The sequence below is a fragment of the Scyliorhinus torazame genome, chromosome 14, assembly GCF_047496885.1.
Source record: "Scyliorhinus torazame isolate Kashiwa2021f chromosome 14, sScyTor2.1, whole genome shotgun sequence".
In the NCBI taxonomy this organism is placed as follows: domain Eukaryota; kingdom Metazoa; phylum Chordata; class Chondrichthyes; order Carcharhiniformes; family Scyliorhinidae; genus Scyliorhinus; species Scyliorhinus torazame.
The window spans coordinates 43375772-43394712 of NC_092720.1; the positions used below are offsets into that span (position 1 = coordinate 43375772).

Genomic DNA, 18941 nt, shown 5'->3' on the forward strand with positions numbered 1-18941 from the left:
ACACCACAAGCCTGTACCAATATTATTCCAGTAGCCATTAGAAGGAGCTTTCCCATCCCCTCCCCCAATATGATTCTCACAGCCCAGACGTGATGAAGAACTTGCCATATGTTAGAAAAATGTACACGTTCGGTGCTAATTCTAACTTGACGTTTCATCTTGTTTTAAATTGGTACAACAGCCTTTATTGTTGCAGACTCCAGTGCACTCAAAATGAGGAAATGTGAAGTTATTGAGTGAAACTGGATTTCAGAGTAAACATCTTTGGCTGTTCTCAGCTGTGACTGCCGCTGAGGTAGGACACAAATCCAGATGCAAAGCTATTACACATTTAGTTCAATGGCATCATATTACAGAGAGCTTCCTGCATCAGTTTCAAACTCCGACCCATGTTTAGAATAACAGAAGCATTAGTTGCAGAACATCAAGGGTAGATTTACAATTGAGATATGCACCTCCGCTAATGTTTAATAAAGTGTTTCTTCCCCCCTTAAAATGAAATAAGCCATGAAAAAAGTGATTAACTGAATGTTAATTTATTTAATGTTGGCGATGGCAGCGCTAAAGTCATCTGTAATTTTATCTTAACATTTGAGCTAAGCATTTATTGCATTGGAGTTCAATAATGCAATGACATTAAGTACAGATGTGAATATTGCTTTGGAAACAGGATATGTGCTTTCAGAGAACACATGTTCCATGGAGGTTTGCCTGCAGACATTGCATCTGGTTATTGCCTCTGAATAGTATAGAATACTACGGTGATTTATAAACTGAAATTTAGAAGTCAACATGTGCATTTGAACAAATTTAATGTGACCCGCCTCAACCTTCCCGTCAGCAATTACAGCTGTAACCACATGGGGGAGGGGCAACTTTGTGTTTCTTTGGAGCAATCACGACATCATCAATATCATCTGTAATTTCAAGGCTTGAACTATAAAGAGATGTTTTTGGTTGTGCACTTGCTGGAATATTCCATACAGCGTGAGGATTGAAGAATTCAAAAATGATTGTAGACTGTGAATATTGAGTACAGTGTTCATAGGACTCCCCTATAAAATGACACATCCAGACCCCACAGCCTTCAAACATATTTCTATTGTGAAAGGAAGCAAGTACATTCACTTATCTGCAAAATATATGCACAACCAAGGCAAGAAGAGATTACTTACTTTCCCATTCCATGGATTTTGATGAGGTAAGCCACAACCCATTCAGTTCCATTATACTTTATCACCAGCTGATTCCCGGTGTCATTCCTTGCAAATACAAATTATGACCATTGTTCTGCTCCCTCCCAGTCTGTGTGGTTTATTTTCTATTTTTATTTGACTTTATGTTTGCTGATTTGCTTTTGTTTTATCTTTCATTTTTCTCTTCTTGACTAATTCATTCATTTGTCTGTCTTGGGATCTTGTCTGCTTTACTTTCTCTGTCCGCCTATTTATTCACACTTTACACCAACTCCCCCTTTCTCTGGTCCCTCCTCTGTGCCTACTGCAACTTACTTACTTTGTCTCAGGCTGAGGTGGAGACCACATGTGTGTTGTGGATTCTCACTGGCCTTGGGGGCGGGGGTCACAGGCCCTAGGGGATAGCACTGAGCAACACATTGCATTGTACATGCAGGAAAACTGAGGCTTGGGCCAATCCTCAGGAGGTAAGGGGATGATGAAAGAGTACAGATTTCAAATCAGAATAGAAGTCAAGGCCAGGCTCAAATAACCGAAAACCTGTCATAAACTGAAGTAAAGTAGCAGCAGCAGGAATGAAGGGAGATTGGGGTATATTGTTAAAATGGCAATAACAGAGAAAGGGAAGTGTCATGGGTGCCGAAAGGCTTCCTTGTAATATTTCGAGGAATGCGATTAGTTCCGGGAATCTTTTTTTAAAAGGTAATGCAGTGCACTGCATTGTGTTTGCTTTTGATTGGTTGCTTTTTAACAAATGTGACATTTGAGTCACATACGCTTTGCATTTTATGTTTGTGTCAGACAGTCACATGCTCTAAATGTTTGATACATAAATTATGTAACTGAGGGGACACAGTTCAAAGTGAGGGTTGGGAGGTTTAGGGGGAGATTTGAGGAAATTATTTTTTACCCAGAGAGTGGTGATGGTCTGGAATGCACTGTCTGGGAGGGTGGTAAAGGCAGGATGCCTCACATCCTTTAAAAAGTACCTAGATGTGAACTTGACACGCCATGCCATTCAAGGCTATGGGCCAAGTGCTGGCAAGTGGGATTAGGTGGGCAGGTCAGGGCCCTTCATGTGTCGGTGCAGACTCGATGGGCCGATTCTGTGAACTGTAAATCTTTTGTGGCATTGCCCAATTCACCACCTAAGGCTTTGCGGATTGGCCACTCCTTATCAGAACTGCATGCTCTTCACTTCCATTGCTTCGGTGCAAGTTAGAAATCACCACGGTAAATAAATGTATCTACCTGTTCACCTACAACACCTCCAAATGTAGGGCACGATTCAACCAAATCGCCGGCTTTTTGGGTGAGATCCACACCGCTATTCAACCTCACTTGGTAATTCTTTTGGGCCTTGGTGATTTTCTCCCCAGTCAAGCCCACATTTGGAAATGTTTTCAACAGTGGGGAGCTGAACTCACTGGCAGGACCAGCTCCTCAGAGATCGGGATGCCATTTTGAAAGGATGACCCGATCTCTAAGTGAGCTTGAGGGTCCCACACACCCCTCACCCACGGGAGATGTAACCCCCCCCCCCCCCACCCCCACCCCCACACATGGGCATTAACCCGCACCATCCTAAATGAGGATATCCCTCTATGGAGTCGCTGAGGGCCCCTCTTTTCGGGCTTCCTCACACCCCCTGTTACCCCCTCCCCTTTCAGGACCCCCATCCATAACCCTCTGAGCATTTAAGGGGCCTCTTCATACCTACCCTTCAAGCCCCACCTTTCATACTCCCCCTCATTCCCCTTTCATGGGCATGACCCCCCTCAGGCCAGTATGGCAGTGCCAAGATGCCAAGCTGATAGTGCCAAGGTGAAGAGGGGAGAGCCAGGGGGGCACCCCGACCTGGCCCTGACCGCCCAGGGGTCTCCAATGGCCTGGGAGGACCTCCAGGTGTCGTTATGCCTGGTCCATGTTTGTGCAGACTGGTACTTAGGTGCCGGTGCAGGCCTCGCTGAGGAGGCCGTAAATTCCCAGGGCCCCAGGAGAATATGGTGCAAAACGTACTTAAATGGGCCTAATGTCTCATTTAAATATGCATATCTGGATTTCGCCCAGCGAAGGCGAAACCCGGATCGCGACATCTCGCGAGGTTCCGATGAATCTCGCGAGATATCTCGAGCATTGCAAGTCTCGCGAGAGTTCAACAGCCTCGTTGTGTCAGCAAGTCGAGTGCGATGAGGCCCGCAAATTGCGCCATACTGTATACATCATCCAACGCTTCCCAAATATCTTCAGCTGGATTCTCAGTCGGCAGGACCCTCCGTTTTGCCGGCAGTGCACTCACGCCCGTGGATCTCCCGATGGTGTTGGGGTGCCCACAATGGGAAACCCATTGGCCAGCTGCCGGGACGGAGATTCCCACTGCCGGTGGGGGTGCTCCGCCCCAGAAAACGGGTGTGGTGGTACGGAGTATCCCACTCCTTATTTTTGCTAATCTGTAATCTAAATTTTCCACTCTCCGCATATACCCGAACAGTTTCTGCAAAGCTATTTTAAATGTTGATATTGGGCCAATGTCATCAGCAATTTTCAGATTGTTTATTACCTTGTTACATAAGGAAAATGAGCTAATATCATATTTTCGTGAAGGATTCATAATTGGTAGCAGTGATAGGTTAAATGTAATCAGGCAACAGTATGTGCTCTTGTCTCACACCAATTCTTGATCAAAGTCATTCAAACAGATTGTAACCGCTCTGACTGAACTGGGATTTGAACATACATCACTAGGGCAGCATGGTGGTGCAGTGGTTAGCACTGCTGCCTCATGGTGCTGAGGACCCAGGTTCGATCCTGGCCCCAAGTCACTCTCCATGTGGAGTTTGTACATTCTCCCCGTTTCTGTGCGAGTCCCCCCCCCCAACCCAAAGATGTGCAGGCTGGGTTAATTGGTCAGGCTAAATTGCCCTTTAAAAAGAAATGGGCACTCTAAATTTTTTTTTAAGATACTCCTTAAAACATAGCTCACCTGTCATAATAACCAGTCAGGTGGTGGTGCCCAGCAGTGGTTTTAATGTGGCGTTGGGATGAGCACACCTGCTCTTCCAGGCTTCACAATCAGTAAGGTATATTTTTAAACATTCACATTGTTGATTGGGCCCTTTAACAACTGACTATTAGGCTGCATATTAACCGAGGCCAGAATTTTACTAATTGTGAGCAGGCACATGCCCCACTCGACACCACGTGAAATCACAACCCATTCAGGAATCAACTGAAAGTGATTTTACATTAGCCCATCCACTTCTACGGTTGGTGATGGGCCAATCGGCCCAGTAGCCTTCACCGTTTCACTACAACCTCGTTCCAGTGATGGATGAAATGCCCCAGGCGAAATATTATTTTTTTAATTGTTGGGGGAACTGAGGTTTTTTTAAAATTCTGCTATCGGGTGCTTGAATGTGCTGCATGGACACAGTTTGCTGCGAGTTTTCTTCTCATTTAATTTGCACAGGTCTGCAGCTCCCTGACGCTGCTGCCCACTTTCAGAGAGCTTGTTGGAAGCGCCAACCTGCACCTTCATCTTTCTCGGGGTCCGCCAACCTCCAACCACCACAACCATCTTCCTTTGCAAAAAGTCTTACAACACCAGGTTAAAGTCCAACAGGTTTATTTGCAGTCACTAGCTTTTGGAGCACAGCTCCTTCATCAGGTGAGTGAAGAGGTAGGTTACATAAAACAGCATGTAAAGCCAAAGGCAATGATGCAAGATGATACTTTGAATGAGTGTATGTAATTCAGTCTTTACAGGTCCAGTTGGTGTGACTGGAGAGAGGGATAATCACAGGTTAAAGAGGTGTGAATTGTCTCAAGCCAGGACAGTTGGAATGATTTTGCAAGCCCAGGCCAGATGGTGGGGAGGTTAAATGTAGTGAGACATGAATCCAAGGTCCCGGTTGAGGCCGTACTCATGTGTACGGAACTTGGCTATCAGTTTCTGCTTGGCGATTCTATGTTGTCATATGTCTGGAAGACCACCTTGGAGAACGCTTAACCGAAGATCAGAGGCTGAATGCCTTTGACTGCTGAAGTGTTCCCCGACTGGAAGGGAACATTCCTGCCTGGTGATTGTCGCGCGATGTCCATTCATACGTTGGTGCAGCGTCTGCGCAGCGTCTGCATCGTCTCGCCAATGTACCACGCTTCGGGACATCCTTTCCTGCAGCGTATGAGGTAGACAACGTTGGCCGAGTCACACGAGTACGTTCCGTGAACCTGGTGGGTGGTGCTCTTACGTGTAATGATGGTATCCATATCAATGATCTCGCTCACCTTGCAGATGTTATCATGGCAGGGTTGTGTTGTGGTCACTGTTCTCCTGAAGGCTGAGTAGTTTGCTGTAAACAATGGTCTGTTTGAGGTTGCGCGGTTATTTGAAGGCAAGCAGTGGGGATGGCATTGGCAAGATGTTCGTCTTCATCGATGACGCGGTGAAGACTCCGAAGAAGATGTTGTGGTTTCTCCACTCTGGGGAAGTACTGGACGACGAAGGGTACTCTGTCGGTTGTGTCCAGGGTTTGTCTTCCGATGAGGTCATTGCGTTTTTTTGCTGTGGCGCGTTGGAACTGTCAATCGATAAGTCGAGCACCATATCCCGTTCTTAGGAGGACGTTTTTTAGCATCTGTAGATGTCCGTTATGTTCCTCCTCGTCTGAGCAGATCCTGTGTATACGGAGGGCTTGTCTATAGGGGATGGCTTCTTTAATGTGTTTAGGGTGGAAGCTGGAGAAATGGAGTATCATGAGGTTATCCATGTGTCTGCGGTAAAGCGAAGTGCTGAGGTGACCATCCATGATGGAGATGCATGTGTCCAAGAATGCAACCGATTCTGGAGAGTAGTCCATGGTGAGTCAGATGGTGGGATGGAACTTATTGATGTCATTGTGTAGTCATTTCAGTGATCCTTCGCCATGGGTCCAAAGGGAAAAAATGCGATCCATGTATCTGGTGTATAACGTCGTTTGAAGGTCCTATGCGGTGAAGAGGTCTCGTTCGAACTTGTACATGAAGATGCTGGCGTATTGAGGTGCAAATTTGGTCCCCATAGCTATTCCATGCGTCTGGATGAAGAACTTGTTGTCGAAGATGAAGACGTTGTGATCCAGGATGAAGCGGATGAGTTGTAGAATTGCGTCTGGAAATTGGCAGTTGTCGGTGTTGAGTTCTGAGGCTTGTTGACTTCTATCTTTATTAATAATAACCACAATATGCGAGTGCATTCCGTGTATTGGACAAATGACCACACAACCAGTATTTTAGTACAATCACAGTTTATTATCAAACATAGGATTAGCTCTATACTTGATAAAATACACGCTACTACACATTAGACTATATCCAGCAGTTTAAACGACCTTTACTTCACTTCCAAGTGACCGGCTCTGTGCAGGTTAGATAAGGCCTTTATCTGGTTCCCCACGTGTGGGGGCTGGAGGTTGTCTGGTTCGTCTAGGCTGAGTGTCATCTTTCAGGTGGAGGTCACAGGTCCTTGAACTTGACTGGTCGATGTGCTGCAGTTGGTACACAGAAGCCAGTCCCAAAAGAGACAGAATGTTGCTCGCGCAGTTTTTATCCTCCGATCTTTCGCGCTCTTTTGGGCGGTCCCAAGTAGGGACCCAATGGATCGATAGGATTTCAACCACCCTAATCGATTCTGGCCAATTAGGAGCGGGCACCTCGATAGCTGGGCGGGTCCTAGTTGTTAATGTCCAAGGCAAGTAGGCACTTCCAAATAAGGTGAATAGGTGCTCCTAAGTCTGTTACTAATGTTAAGTTTCAATCTGAAGCCCATTGTTCTGGGGAGACTTGTGACTGGCCTCTAGCAGGTGCAAGTTTCTCATAAGTCTGAATTGTTGTTTGCAATCCACACTGGCTGTGTCCTGTCTGTGTCCCAACCTGACCACAATTTCCATCATCCTTTGCGATTGGCCATTTTAGATGGGCACAGACGGCCGCAGCAATTCCCTCGTCATGGGGGATGCTGGTGTAGAGTGCCAAGACATTCACCTGATGAAGGAGCTGTGCTCCGAAAACTAGTGATTCCAAATAAACGTGTTGGACTATAACCTGGTGTTGTAAGACTTCTTACTGTGCCCACCCCAGTCCAATGGCAGCATCTCCACTGAGATGATTAACCTCCAACCACCACAACCACGTTCCTTTGTGCCAGGTACAACTCCAACTAAGTGAGTTTCCCCCCTGATTCCCATTGACTCCAGTTGAGCTAGGGCTCCTCGATGCCATACTTGATCAAATGCTGCCTTGATGTCAAGGGCAGTTATTGCCACTTCACCTCTGGCATTCAGCTCTTTTATCCATGTTTGAACCACGGCAGTAATGAAGTCAGGAACTGAGTAGCCTTGGCAGAACCCGAACTTAGCATCCCTGAGCAGGATATTGCTGAGCATGTGCCGCTTGATAGCACTGTTGATGACTCCTTCCATCACTTTGCTGATGATAGCAAATAGACTAATAGGACGATAATTGGCTGGGTTGGATTTCTCCTCTTTCTTGTGTACAGGACATACCTGAGAAATGTTCCACATTGCCAAGTAGGTGCTAGTATTGTAGTTGTACTGGAGCAGTTTGGCTAGAGATGTGGCCAGTTCTGGAGCACAAGTCTTCAGTACTATTGCTGGGATATTGTCAGGGCTCATAGCCGTTGCAGTAACCGCTGCCTTCAGTCATTTCTTGATAACACATGGAGTTAATCGTATTGGCTGATAACTGACATCTGTGATGCCGGGGACCTCTGGAGTAGACCGAGATGGATCATCCACTCGGCACTTCTGGCTGATGATTATTGCAAATGACTCAGCCTTGTCTTGCGTACATATGTGCTGGGCTCCTCCATCATTGAGGATGGGAATATTTGAGGAGCCTCCTCCTCCAGTGAGTTGTTTAATTGTCCACCCCATTCACGGCTGGATGTGGCAGGACTACAGAGCTAAGATCTGATACGTTTGTTGTGGAATCACTTCGCTCTGTCTATTACTTGCTGCTTATGCTGTTTGTCACATAAGCAGTCTTGTGTTGTAGCTTCACCAGGTTGACACCTCATTTTTAGGTATGCCTGGTGTTGCTCCTGGCCTGCTCTCCTGCATTCTCCATTGAACCAGGGCTGATTCCCGTGTCTTGGTGGTAATGGTAGAGTGGGGGATATGCCGGGCCATGGGTTTGCAGATGGCCCACAGCACCTCATGGATGTCCAGTCTTGAGTTGCTAGATCTATTCGAAGTCTATCCCATTTAGCATGGTAGTAGTGACACACAACACGATGAAGGGTATACTCAATGTGAAGACGGGAATTTGTCTCCACAAGGACTGTGCGTGGTCACTCCTACCGATACTATCATGGACAGATGCATCTGTAGCAGGCAGATTGGTGAGGATGAGGTCAAGCATGTTTTTCCTTCTTGTTGGTTCCCTCATACTGGATGGTCACTTAGTCTCAGTGTAGCAGCTATGTCATTTAGGACCCGGCCAACTCGGTCTGTGGTGGTACTACCAAGCCACTCTTGGTGATGGACATTGAAGTCCCCCACCCAGAGCATATTCTGCACCCTTGCCACTCTCAGTGCTTCCTCCAAGTGGTGTTCAACATGGAGCAGTACTGATTCATCACCTGATGGTGTCCGGTACGTGGTAATCAGCAGGAGGTTTCCTTGCCCATGTTTCACCTGAAGCCATGAAGCTTCATGGGTTCCAGAGTCAAAGTTGAGGACTCCCAGAGCAACTCCCTCCCGACTGTATACCTCTGTGCCAACCCCTCTGCTGGGTCTGTCCTGACGGTGAGACAGGGCATACCCAGGAATGGTAATAATGTTGTGAATATGACCATGTCAGGCTGTCACTTAACTAATCTATGAGACAGCTCTCCTAACTTTGGTACAAGCCCCCAGATGTTAGTAAGGAGGACTTTGCAGGGTCGACAGGGCTGGTTTTGCCGCTGTTGATTCCGGTGCCTGGTTCGATGCTGGGAGGTCCGTCCGGTTTCATTCCTTTTTTATGTTTTAGTAGAGGTTGAATACAACTGAGTGGTTTGCTCGGCCATTTCAGAGGGCATATAAGAATCAACCACATTGCTGTGGGTCTGGAGTCACATGCAGGCCAGATCAGTTAAGGATGGCAGACTTCCTTCCTGAAAAGGACATTAGTGAACCAGATGGGTTTTTACGACAATCGACAATGGTTTCATGGTCATCATTTGACTTTTAATTCCCAGATATTTAATTGAGTTTAAATTCCGCCATTGCCTCACCCGCACAGAGCCTTTCTCAGCAAATCTCTCACACTGACCACCCGTTAATTGACCATCAAGTGTGAAATAGTATTCAGGGGACATCTGCTTCCAGGCCCGCCGATCGGACATGCCCAACGTGCACAAGGTTCAGGCCCTACTTTCCCAACATGCTTTAGGGAAACCAACCTTGTACATTGGGCTTCAGAGAATTTAAGTTCTGTTTCAGACGTTGGCCGCAGACACCATTTTCTTGCCTACACCGAGAAGGTGGAGTCCTCCCTGCTCATAAAACACATACACTTCCATGTTTAGGTTTAGGAAGCCGGTTAGGTTAGATCCCCAAAACAGGTGCTATGAGGTTAAATTTCCCGTCTGCAAATGGTTAAACTGTATTAACCACAATCAGAGCAGCGATCATTTCACTGGTGACATGTTTCAGACAGTGAATAAGAGCAGCATACTTTCACATATTGCACACTTAGCAAAAGGAAACAATTCATGTCACTTGAAACTGTTTGTGTGCTAACTCTCTATATCTACAGTTACACAACAGGTAAAAGATAGCTATTTATGCATTGCTGGTATTATTTGTCTTGTTAGTTCGACATTTAGCTGTCACCTCCAATGTAATATGATTTAAAAGGAATTCTATTTTGAGGGTGGAATAAGCAATGGTCACTGAGAGCATGACAGACTGTTTCCTGGCTGGTTTCCCACATTCTACCCTCAGTAAACTTGAGGTCATCCAAAATCCGGCTGCACATGTCTTAACTCACACAGTCCCTCTCTCCTGTCGCCTCTATGCTCGCTGACCTATATTCGTTCACAGATAAGCAGCATCTTCATTTTAAAATTTCACCCTTGTCTTCAAGGCGCTCCAACTCACCCCTCTCTACCTCTGTAATCTCCTCCAACTCCACAACCCTGCAACATAGCTGTGCTCCTCAAATTCTGGCCCCTTGAGCAAACCTGATTTTAATCACTCCACTACTGGTGACCATGCCTTATTGTAGAGGCCCTAAGCTCTGCAATTTCCTTCACCATTAGTTTGTTAGGTAGGGATATGGGGGAGGGGTCTTTTCTATTCGGCGTCTTCATTTTAAAATTTCATCCCTGTTTTCAAGGCTCTCCATCTGCCTTTGCCCTCAGTGATCCTCAACATGCTTGGCCCTCCTAGCTCCACCTCTACGTCCAGGATGACAATCAGAGGTGGAGACAGCCAGCTGCTTACCTCAACCCGTGGCTTTCGATGCCCCTGGCGGGTGTCTTCTGGGGGCTCTGAGGCCGGAGTAGCCCGGCTCACTTGGCGGCACATGCACAGCCGTACCGCCCTGTCCCGTGTGCTGACTTTGAGACGCGGCCTCATCAGAGGGGTGGAATACGGAGAGCTGGTGCCCACAGTCGCCACTCCATGGGATAGGTATGGGTTGGCAATCAGCGGCCCCTCCTTCTGCTTGGTGCCCACAGGGCCCTGGGGTTCACCTTGGGATGGAGGGGCAGCTGGTTCGAGCCCCGGCTGCCCCTGCATCATCTGGCTCTGCTAGCCCTGGTGGATCCCCATGGTCTGCACCATAATGCCGACACCCCTGACGATGCTCCTGAGTGACTAGGCCATGCTCTGCAGTGCCTCGGCAATGTCCACCTGCGTCTGTGACAAGAAATCTTTCTGGAGAATCGTGCCCTTCTCCTCACATCAGTCTTAAGTGGCCGACCCCTTATCCTGAGTCTATGACCCCCAAGTTCTAGATGTAATACAGAACTGGCTAAGTCATAGAAGGCAGAGAGTAGCAATGGAAGGATGCTTTTCTGATTGAAGGGCTGTGACCAGTGGTGTTCCACAGGGATCAGTGCTGGGACCTTTGCTGTTTGTAGAATATATAAATGATTTGGAGGAAAATGTAACTGGTCTGATTCGTAAGTTTGCAGACGACACAAAGGTTGGTGGAATTGCGGATAGCGATGAGAACTGTCAGAGGATACAGCCGGATTTAGATTGTTTGGAGACTTGGGCGGAGAGATGGCAGATGGAGTTTAATCCGAACAAATGTGAGGTAATGCATTTTGGAAGGTCTAATACAGGTAGGGAATATACAGTGAATGGTAGAACGCTCAAGAGTATTGACAGTCAGAGAGATCTTGGTGTACAGGTCCACAGGTCAGTGAAAGGGGCAACACAGGTGGAGAAGGTAGTCAAGAAGGCATACGGCATGCTTGCCTTCATTGGCTGGGGCATTGAGTATATAAAATTGGCAAGTCATGTTGCAGCTGTATAGAACCTTAGTTAGGCCACACTTGGAGTATAGTGTTCAATTCTGGCCGCCACACTATCAGAAGGATGTGGAGGCTTTAGAGAGGGTGCAGAAGAGATTTACCAGGATGTTGCCTGGTATGGAGGGCATTAGCTATGAGGAGAGTTGAATAAACTTGGTTTGTTCTCACTGGAACGAAGGAGGTTGAGGGGCGACCTGATAGAGGTCTACAAAATTATGAGAGGCATAGACAGAGTGGATAGTCAGAGACTTTTTCCCAGGGTAGAGGGGTCAATTACTAGGGGGCATAGGCTTAAGGTGCGAGGGGCAAGGTTTAGAGTAGATGTACGAGGCAGGTTTTTTACACAGAGGGTAGTGGGTGCCTGGAACTCGCTACCGAAGAAGGTGGTGAAAGCAGGGACGATAGTGACATTTAAGGGGCATCTTGACAAATACATGAATAGGATGGGAATAGAGGGATACAGACCCAGGAAGTGTGGAAGATTGTAGTTTAGTCGGGCAGCATGGTCGGCACGGGCTTGGAGGGCCGAAGGGCCTGTTCCTGTGCTGTACTTTTCTTTGTTCATTGTCCTTTGTAATATTAGAGTGTTCAGGGCTGACAGAGTTAATGTATGGGACTAGAGAAACAGGGCGGGATTCTCTGGTATCCGGCGGACGGGCCGTACTGGCGCCAAGGAGTGGCGGGAACCACTCTGGTGTCGGGCCGCCCGGAAGGTGCGGAATCCTCCGCGCCTTCAGGGGCTAGGCCGGCGCTGGAGTGATTGGCGCCGTGCCAACCGGCGCTGAAGGGCCTCCGCTGACCGGCACGAGTTAGCGTAGGAGCACCAGCGTGTTCCCAGAACTGCTGGCGTGATTCCTGCGCATGCGCAGGGGGCTTCTTCTCCGCGCCAGCCATGGCGGAGCTTTACACAGGCCGGCGCGGAGGGAAAGAGTGCCCCCACGGCACAGGCCCGCCCGCGGATCGGTGGGCCCCGACCGCGGGCCAGACCCCCCGCGGGCCCAGATCCCCCCACGCCTCCCCGAAGACTCCACAGGCCGCCCTCAGAGCCAGGTCCCGCTGGTACAGACCTTGTGTAATTCACGCCGGCGGGACTGGCCAAAAATGGGCGGCCGATCGGGGACCGGAGAATCGCCAAGGGGGCCACTGCCAACGGCCCCTGACCGGTGCGGCGCGATGCCCGCCCCCACCAAAAAAACGGCGCTGGTGAATTCGGCAGCTGGAGTCGGAGCAGCGGGGCGGGATTCATGCCGCCCCGCTGATTCTCCGACCCGACGGGGGGTCGGAGAATCCCGCCCACAGTGCCCACATGATGATATAAGAGAGAGTCACATAACTAAGAGTTGGGAAGGAGAAAGCTCATGACTTTGTCTTGTATATCTGTAAATAGTTATACAAATTCAATAAATAGTTATTGTTCAAAGATATCAATGTCTCTACAAACGTTAACCAGTTAAAATCAAAATACATTACGAGACTTCCCAGCCAAGGGAAACAATTTCTCAGCATCAAACCCTCTAAGAATTCTCTACATTTCACTGAGATCACCTTTCATTCTTAAAAATGAATAGTTGGCCAATAGGGGCATTGAGTCCAATTATAGTGGCACAATTCCTGAAATCAACCAGCTCAGCACAGATGAGGGATTGATTTTAGGATCTTATGACCTGTATGATTTAATACTACACCAGCAGGTTTCTTTTCCTCCTAATCCTTTGGGGAAGTTATTATATATATCTCCTTAATCAATCATGTGTATGTCCCATATATTTATGTGCTTGTCTGTTGGAGCAATTTATAACGTATCATTTACTGTGTTTTAAGAATGGAGAAATCTAATTCCACTAAAATATCGGGAACAGAAGAGCACTGGTAATGTTATTGCATGATAAGCCAGAGACCTGGACAAATTCTCTGGAGTTCACAAGTTCAAATCCCACCTCAGCAGCTGGGGGAAATTTGAATTCTATTAATTAAATGGGATATAAATATCACTTCAGTAATGGTGAGTATGAAACTACCAGATTGTCATAAAAACCGTTCGGACGTCATGAATGTCCGTAATGGAAGGAAATCTGCCATCCTTCCCTGGTCTGGCTTACATGTGACTCCTGACCCACAGCAATGTGTTTGACCTAGGCATACAACAAAGGCACACACAACCAGCCAATCCCGCAATCCTCCTTACAGACATCTGAGGACTTGTGCCAAAATTGGAAGACTTGTCCCACAGACATAGCCATGCTCACAGAATCACACTTTATAGGCAATGTCCCGGTTTTCTCCATTACCAACCCATAGAATGTCCTGTCCCACTGGCATGACAAACCAACAAATGGCGGCAGCACAGTGGAGGTAGTGGCTCTGAGCATCTTCAACATCGACTCTGGACCCCATGAAGTCTCACAGCATCATGTCAGGCATTGACAAGGAAACCTCCTTTTAATTACTCCCTACCATCCTTCCTCACTGCTGAATTCATGTTGAAAATCACTTGGAAGACATCCTAAAGGAAGTGAGCGCACAGAACGTAGTCTGGGTGGGGAACTTAAATGGTCATCACCAAGATTGGCTTGGTAGCATCACTACTGACAGAGAAACATAGATAATAGGAGCATGAGTAGGCATTCGGCCCATCGAACCTGCTCCACCATTCATTATGATCATGGCTGATCGTCCAACCCAATAGCCTGATCCCGCCTTCCCTCCCCCCCTCCCAATATCCTTTAATCCCTTTTGCCCCAAGAGCTATATCTAACTCCTTGAAAACCTGACTGTTTTAGTGTCAGCTACTTGGTGTCAACTGGGGCTGTTTAGCACAGGGCTAAATCGCTGGCTTTGAAAGCAGACCAAGGCAGGCCAGCAGCACGGTTCGATTCCCTTAACAGCCTCCCCGAACAGGTGCCGGAATGTGGCGACTAGGGGATTTTCACAGTAACTTCATTTGAAGCCTACTTGTGACAATAAGCGATTTTCATTTTAATTTCACTTTGTGGTAGTGAATTCCATAGGCTCACCATTACCTTGGTGAAGAAATTTCTCCTTGTTTCAGTCTCAAGTTGTCTACCCCACATCTTTTCAGTACCGCTCGATGTCGCCATCGATCGCTGGCAACCAGACATAACTCCTTGCCAACACCTTCATCTTTGAAGCCCCCGGGTGATCTCGATGCAGCTTCTTTAGGATCACTTCCTGGTCACACTGCGGGATAACCACATGAGCACCCCACAGGAGGATGCCGGCTTTGAGACTCAGCTCCTGCTTCTTCAAAACATAGGGAAGTAGGGTTACCGGAGGGGGACCCCCTGTAATCTGCCATGCAGCAAAATGTGACGAAGCTTCATCAATGTGGGATCTCTCTACATCCACGTGCACATCTGTGCAGCTGTTACTGGCAGGGTATCTATTCTGTGCAGCTGTTACTGGCAGGGTATCTATGAAGTTTAAAGTCACCACAACTTTGTCCGCCACTGGTGGAGAAAGACGGCTCACAGGCAGCAGGAGATGGCTGAGGGCATCGGCGTGTGCTACCTGGACCCCTGAGCAATGCTGAAAAGCGTATTTATACACCACCAGTAATAAAACCCAGAGCAGAATCTGGGTTGAGGCTATGGGGGGAATCCCCTTGTCTTCTTTAAAGAGGCCCAGTAGTGGCCTGTGGTCCATGGTAATCAAGGGCCGCCCATGGACATATTGATGGAATTTTTTTACTATGTAAATCACAGCCAAGTTTTCTTTTTTGATCTGGTTGTAGCGGCGTTCCGCATCTGCCAGGGTTCTGGAAGGGAAAGCGATGGGCCGTTCTGTGCCTTCGTCCAATCTATGAGATAGCACCGCCCCGATACTGTATGGAGGGGCATCGTTGGTGAGAACGAGTGGCCAACAGCTTGGAGGATGACAGCTGTCTCTTCACTCCTGCAAATGCCTCCTCTTGTGGATCTCCCCAAGCCCACTTCTGGGGCAAAATTCTCCAGAAACGGCGCGATGTCCGCCGACTGGCACCCAAAACGGCGCAAATCAGACAGGCATCGCGCCACCCCAAAGGTGCGGAATGCTCCGCATTTTGGGGGGCGAGCCCCAACATTGAGGACCTAGGCCGACGCCAGAGGAATTTCCGCCCCGCCAGCTGGCGGAAAAAGCCTTTGGTGCCCCGCCAGCTGGCGCGGAAATAACATCTCCGGGCGGCGCATGCGCGGGAGCGTCAGCAGCCGCTGACAGTTTCCCACGCATGCGCAGTGGAGGGAGTCTCTTCCGCCTCCACCATGGTGGAGACCGTGGTGGAGGCGGAAGGGAAAGAGTGCCCCCACGTCACAGGCCCGCCCGCGGATCGGTGGGCCCCGATCGCGGGCCAGGCCACCGTGGGGGCACCCCCCGGGGCCAGATCGCCCCACGCCCCCCCCAGGACCCCGGAGCCCGCCCATGCCGCCTTGTCCCGCCGGTAAGGTAGGTGGTTCAATTTACGCCGGCGGGACAGGCAATTTATCGGCGGGACTTCGGCCCATTCGGGCCGGAGAATCGAGCGGGGGGGCCCGCCAACCGGCGTGGCGCGATTCCCGCCCCCGCCGAATCTCCGGTGCCGGAGACTTCGGCAACCGGCGGGGGCGGGATTCACGCCAGGCCCCGGCGATTCTCCAACCCGGCGGGGGGTCAGAGAATTTCGCCCCTGATTCTTTTTCAACAAGACATGAAGAGCTGCCAGCAGGGTAGCTAAGTTTGGAATAATCTTGCCGTAATCATTTATGAGTCCCAGGAATGATCTCAATTCTGTGGCATTTTGTGGAGTCGGGACCCCTTTATGGCCTGAGCTTTCTCCTCCACGGCTTGCAATTTTGAATCCGGAGCAACTGGGTACGTGAGGCTTTTTATAATGTTGAAGCTTGGGTGAATGTCGATTTATTTACAATCACAAAAAGTCTGCCTAAAGCAGTGAATGTATTTACAGAGTACAGTCCCGTTGGGACAAGCAATATGCCGGCCCGGCCTTTATACTAAGTTCTTATGAGACACAGCTGGGTGTGACTCCACCCACTAGTGGGGAGGTTCATACTCCACGAGTCCCAGGGGGAGATCGGTCAGGGTATCCCCATGGGCCTCGTGCCAGTTATTGTTTCAATAAGGTCATCTCTCATTCTTCTAAACTCCAATGGGTAGAGGCCTCCTCAGATAACCCCTTCATTCCAAGAATAAACCTAGTGAACCTTCTCTGAACTGCCTCCAATGCAAGTAGATCCCTCTTTAAGTAATGAAATGAATCAGAAAGGCTAGACTAAGACAGCCAGAAATCAGAGATTATGAACCAAACGGCCTTGAAATATGCAGCGCGACTCAACGTACTTAAAACTAGGCTTTCGGGCGTGATTGGCAGGTTGATTCTCGGTGGCTGCAACACTGAGAATCACCACACTATTCATTTGCACTTTGCTGGGTTTTCTTTGGGCCTTGGAGAGTTTCTCCTCGCCAAGGCCACACATGGAGAGATTTCCTGCTGGTCAGCTGATCTTGTCAGCAGGAACGGCTGTTAGCAGATTGGGGCAGCCATTTTGATCTTTCTCCCTCCCCTTTCAGACACACTTCCCCCCACCATTCAACTTATTTAAATATGGAGATCTGGATCTCGCCCAGCGATTTGGAGCTCTCGCGCGATTCACCATTGCACCCAGCTCTGCGCTGGGCACAACGAGGTCGCTGAATCGCGCCGGTGATCTTCAGTCGCAGGGATAAGCAGAAATGTCTGCATTTTAGACTGATCACATTTCAATAAATGGAGCTGATCGATACAACAATTCTGGAGTCTATACTCTGACTGGATTTAATGGATGCGATGAGGGCCTCGCCCTCCAGCTGGAGAGTCAGTGAGAACCCTACATCATCTCTTTTCAGGAAGGCCCACCGGGGGGGGGGGGGGGGGGGGTCTCTCAGCAGCTCTGCAATTACTGATGCCAGTTCTTTAATCAGGTACTGAGTGCCTCTGAATGAGGAACCCAGCCCTGGGAATCCCCCAAACAGCCCAGCAAGGGTTGCCCATCCACCTCTTGGTTAAAATCAGTGGGGAAAAAGTGGGTATTAATTGCCAACTTAAGTGCCTCAATTGGCAACAGGGTTGGAAAGCATTCCTCAATCCCCTCCTTTCACCCATTTAAATGAGATCCCATCTCCAAACCCGCCACCAAACCTGCCATGAGGAAGGACATTAAAGGCTGCCCTTTATGTGCACAAACAAGCCATTACTTCATGTTATGCATTTTCAATAGAATGAATTTGTTATGACCCTGATCACATTATCCTTACTTTCACTTTATGTTGACATAGATTGATGAAAACTTCAAAATCTCCGTTTAAAAAAAGGAGCTTCAACATCAAGACCGCTTTCATCTATTACACTGCTGAAATCACAGTAGACCTCCCAGCCAGCTGGTTGATATAAAGATTTAACTGCGACTGTGTTGGACAATCTGTTAGAGTAAATCTTGGGATTAACCTCAACTGCACAAGTATATTTTTCAAAAGGATTTGAATAAAATCAAAAGTATGCAATTTAAATTGCAGGTAAACATATGTGTAAAACATATCGATGGTGATTCACAGAGCAGAATGTCTTCAGAAACACACATTTTGTGTGAAAATCTCAATGTGCAGTTTAGTAGACTGAGGTTTTTTTTGTGCATCAGTCAAAAATCTGTACCCGATTATCTTTTGCTTTTAAACTGACTTGAATAATCTGATCAATTATATTTTTGGATATTGTCTCTTCCTCTCTAATCTCCTCCAGCCCTACAACTCTTTGAGATCTCTGTGACCTCTAATTCTGATCTCTTGGACATCCCCAATTTTGATCATAAGTGACTGCCTTTAGCTATCTTGGCCCAAAGTTTGGGAATTTCCTCTCAAAACTTCTCCATCTGAGTATATCTCCTCCTTTAAAGATGTTTCTTTAAACCTTTGACTAAGCCATCTGCCTTAATACCTCCTTAAGTGGCTTAGTGTTAAATGTTTTTTATGACACTTCTGTAATGCACCTTGGGATGTTTTACTATGTTAAAGTCACTATATAAATGAACATTCTTGTTATTGGAATAAAACCCAGCTGATCTATATTTTAACTGCTGAGATGTCTTGTAACTTTATTTCAATCTTCCTAGAATCCCTACAGTGCAGAAGGAGGCCATTCAGGCCATCGGGTCTGCACCAACTCTCTGGAAGAGAACTCCATCCAAGCCTTA

At 47.9% G+C, this 18941-nt stretch overlaps 1 long non-coding RNA gene across 1 annotated transcript in view; it reads left to right on the forward strand.

Moving 5' to 3' along the window:
- The first annotated feature begins 1151 nt into the window (after positions 1 to 1151).
- LOC140389289 (uncharacterized) overlaps positions 1152 to 18941 on the forward strand; it is a 42188-nt gene continuing 24398 nt past the window's right edge. Inside the window, exons 1-2 of the long non-coding RNA XR_011934322.1 lie at positions 1152 to 1201; positions 4666 to 4863. This is a non-coding gene — a long non-coding RNA (uncharacterized lncRNA). The remainder of the gene's footprint in view (positions 1202 to 4665; positions 4864 to 18941) is intronic.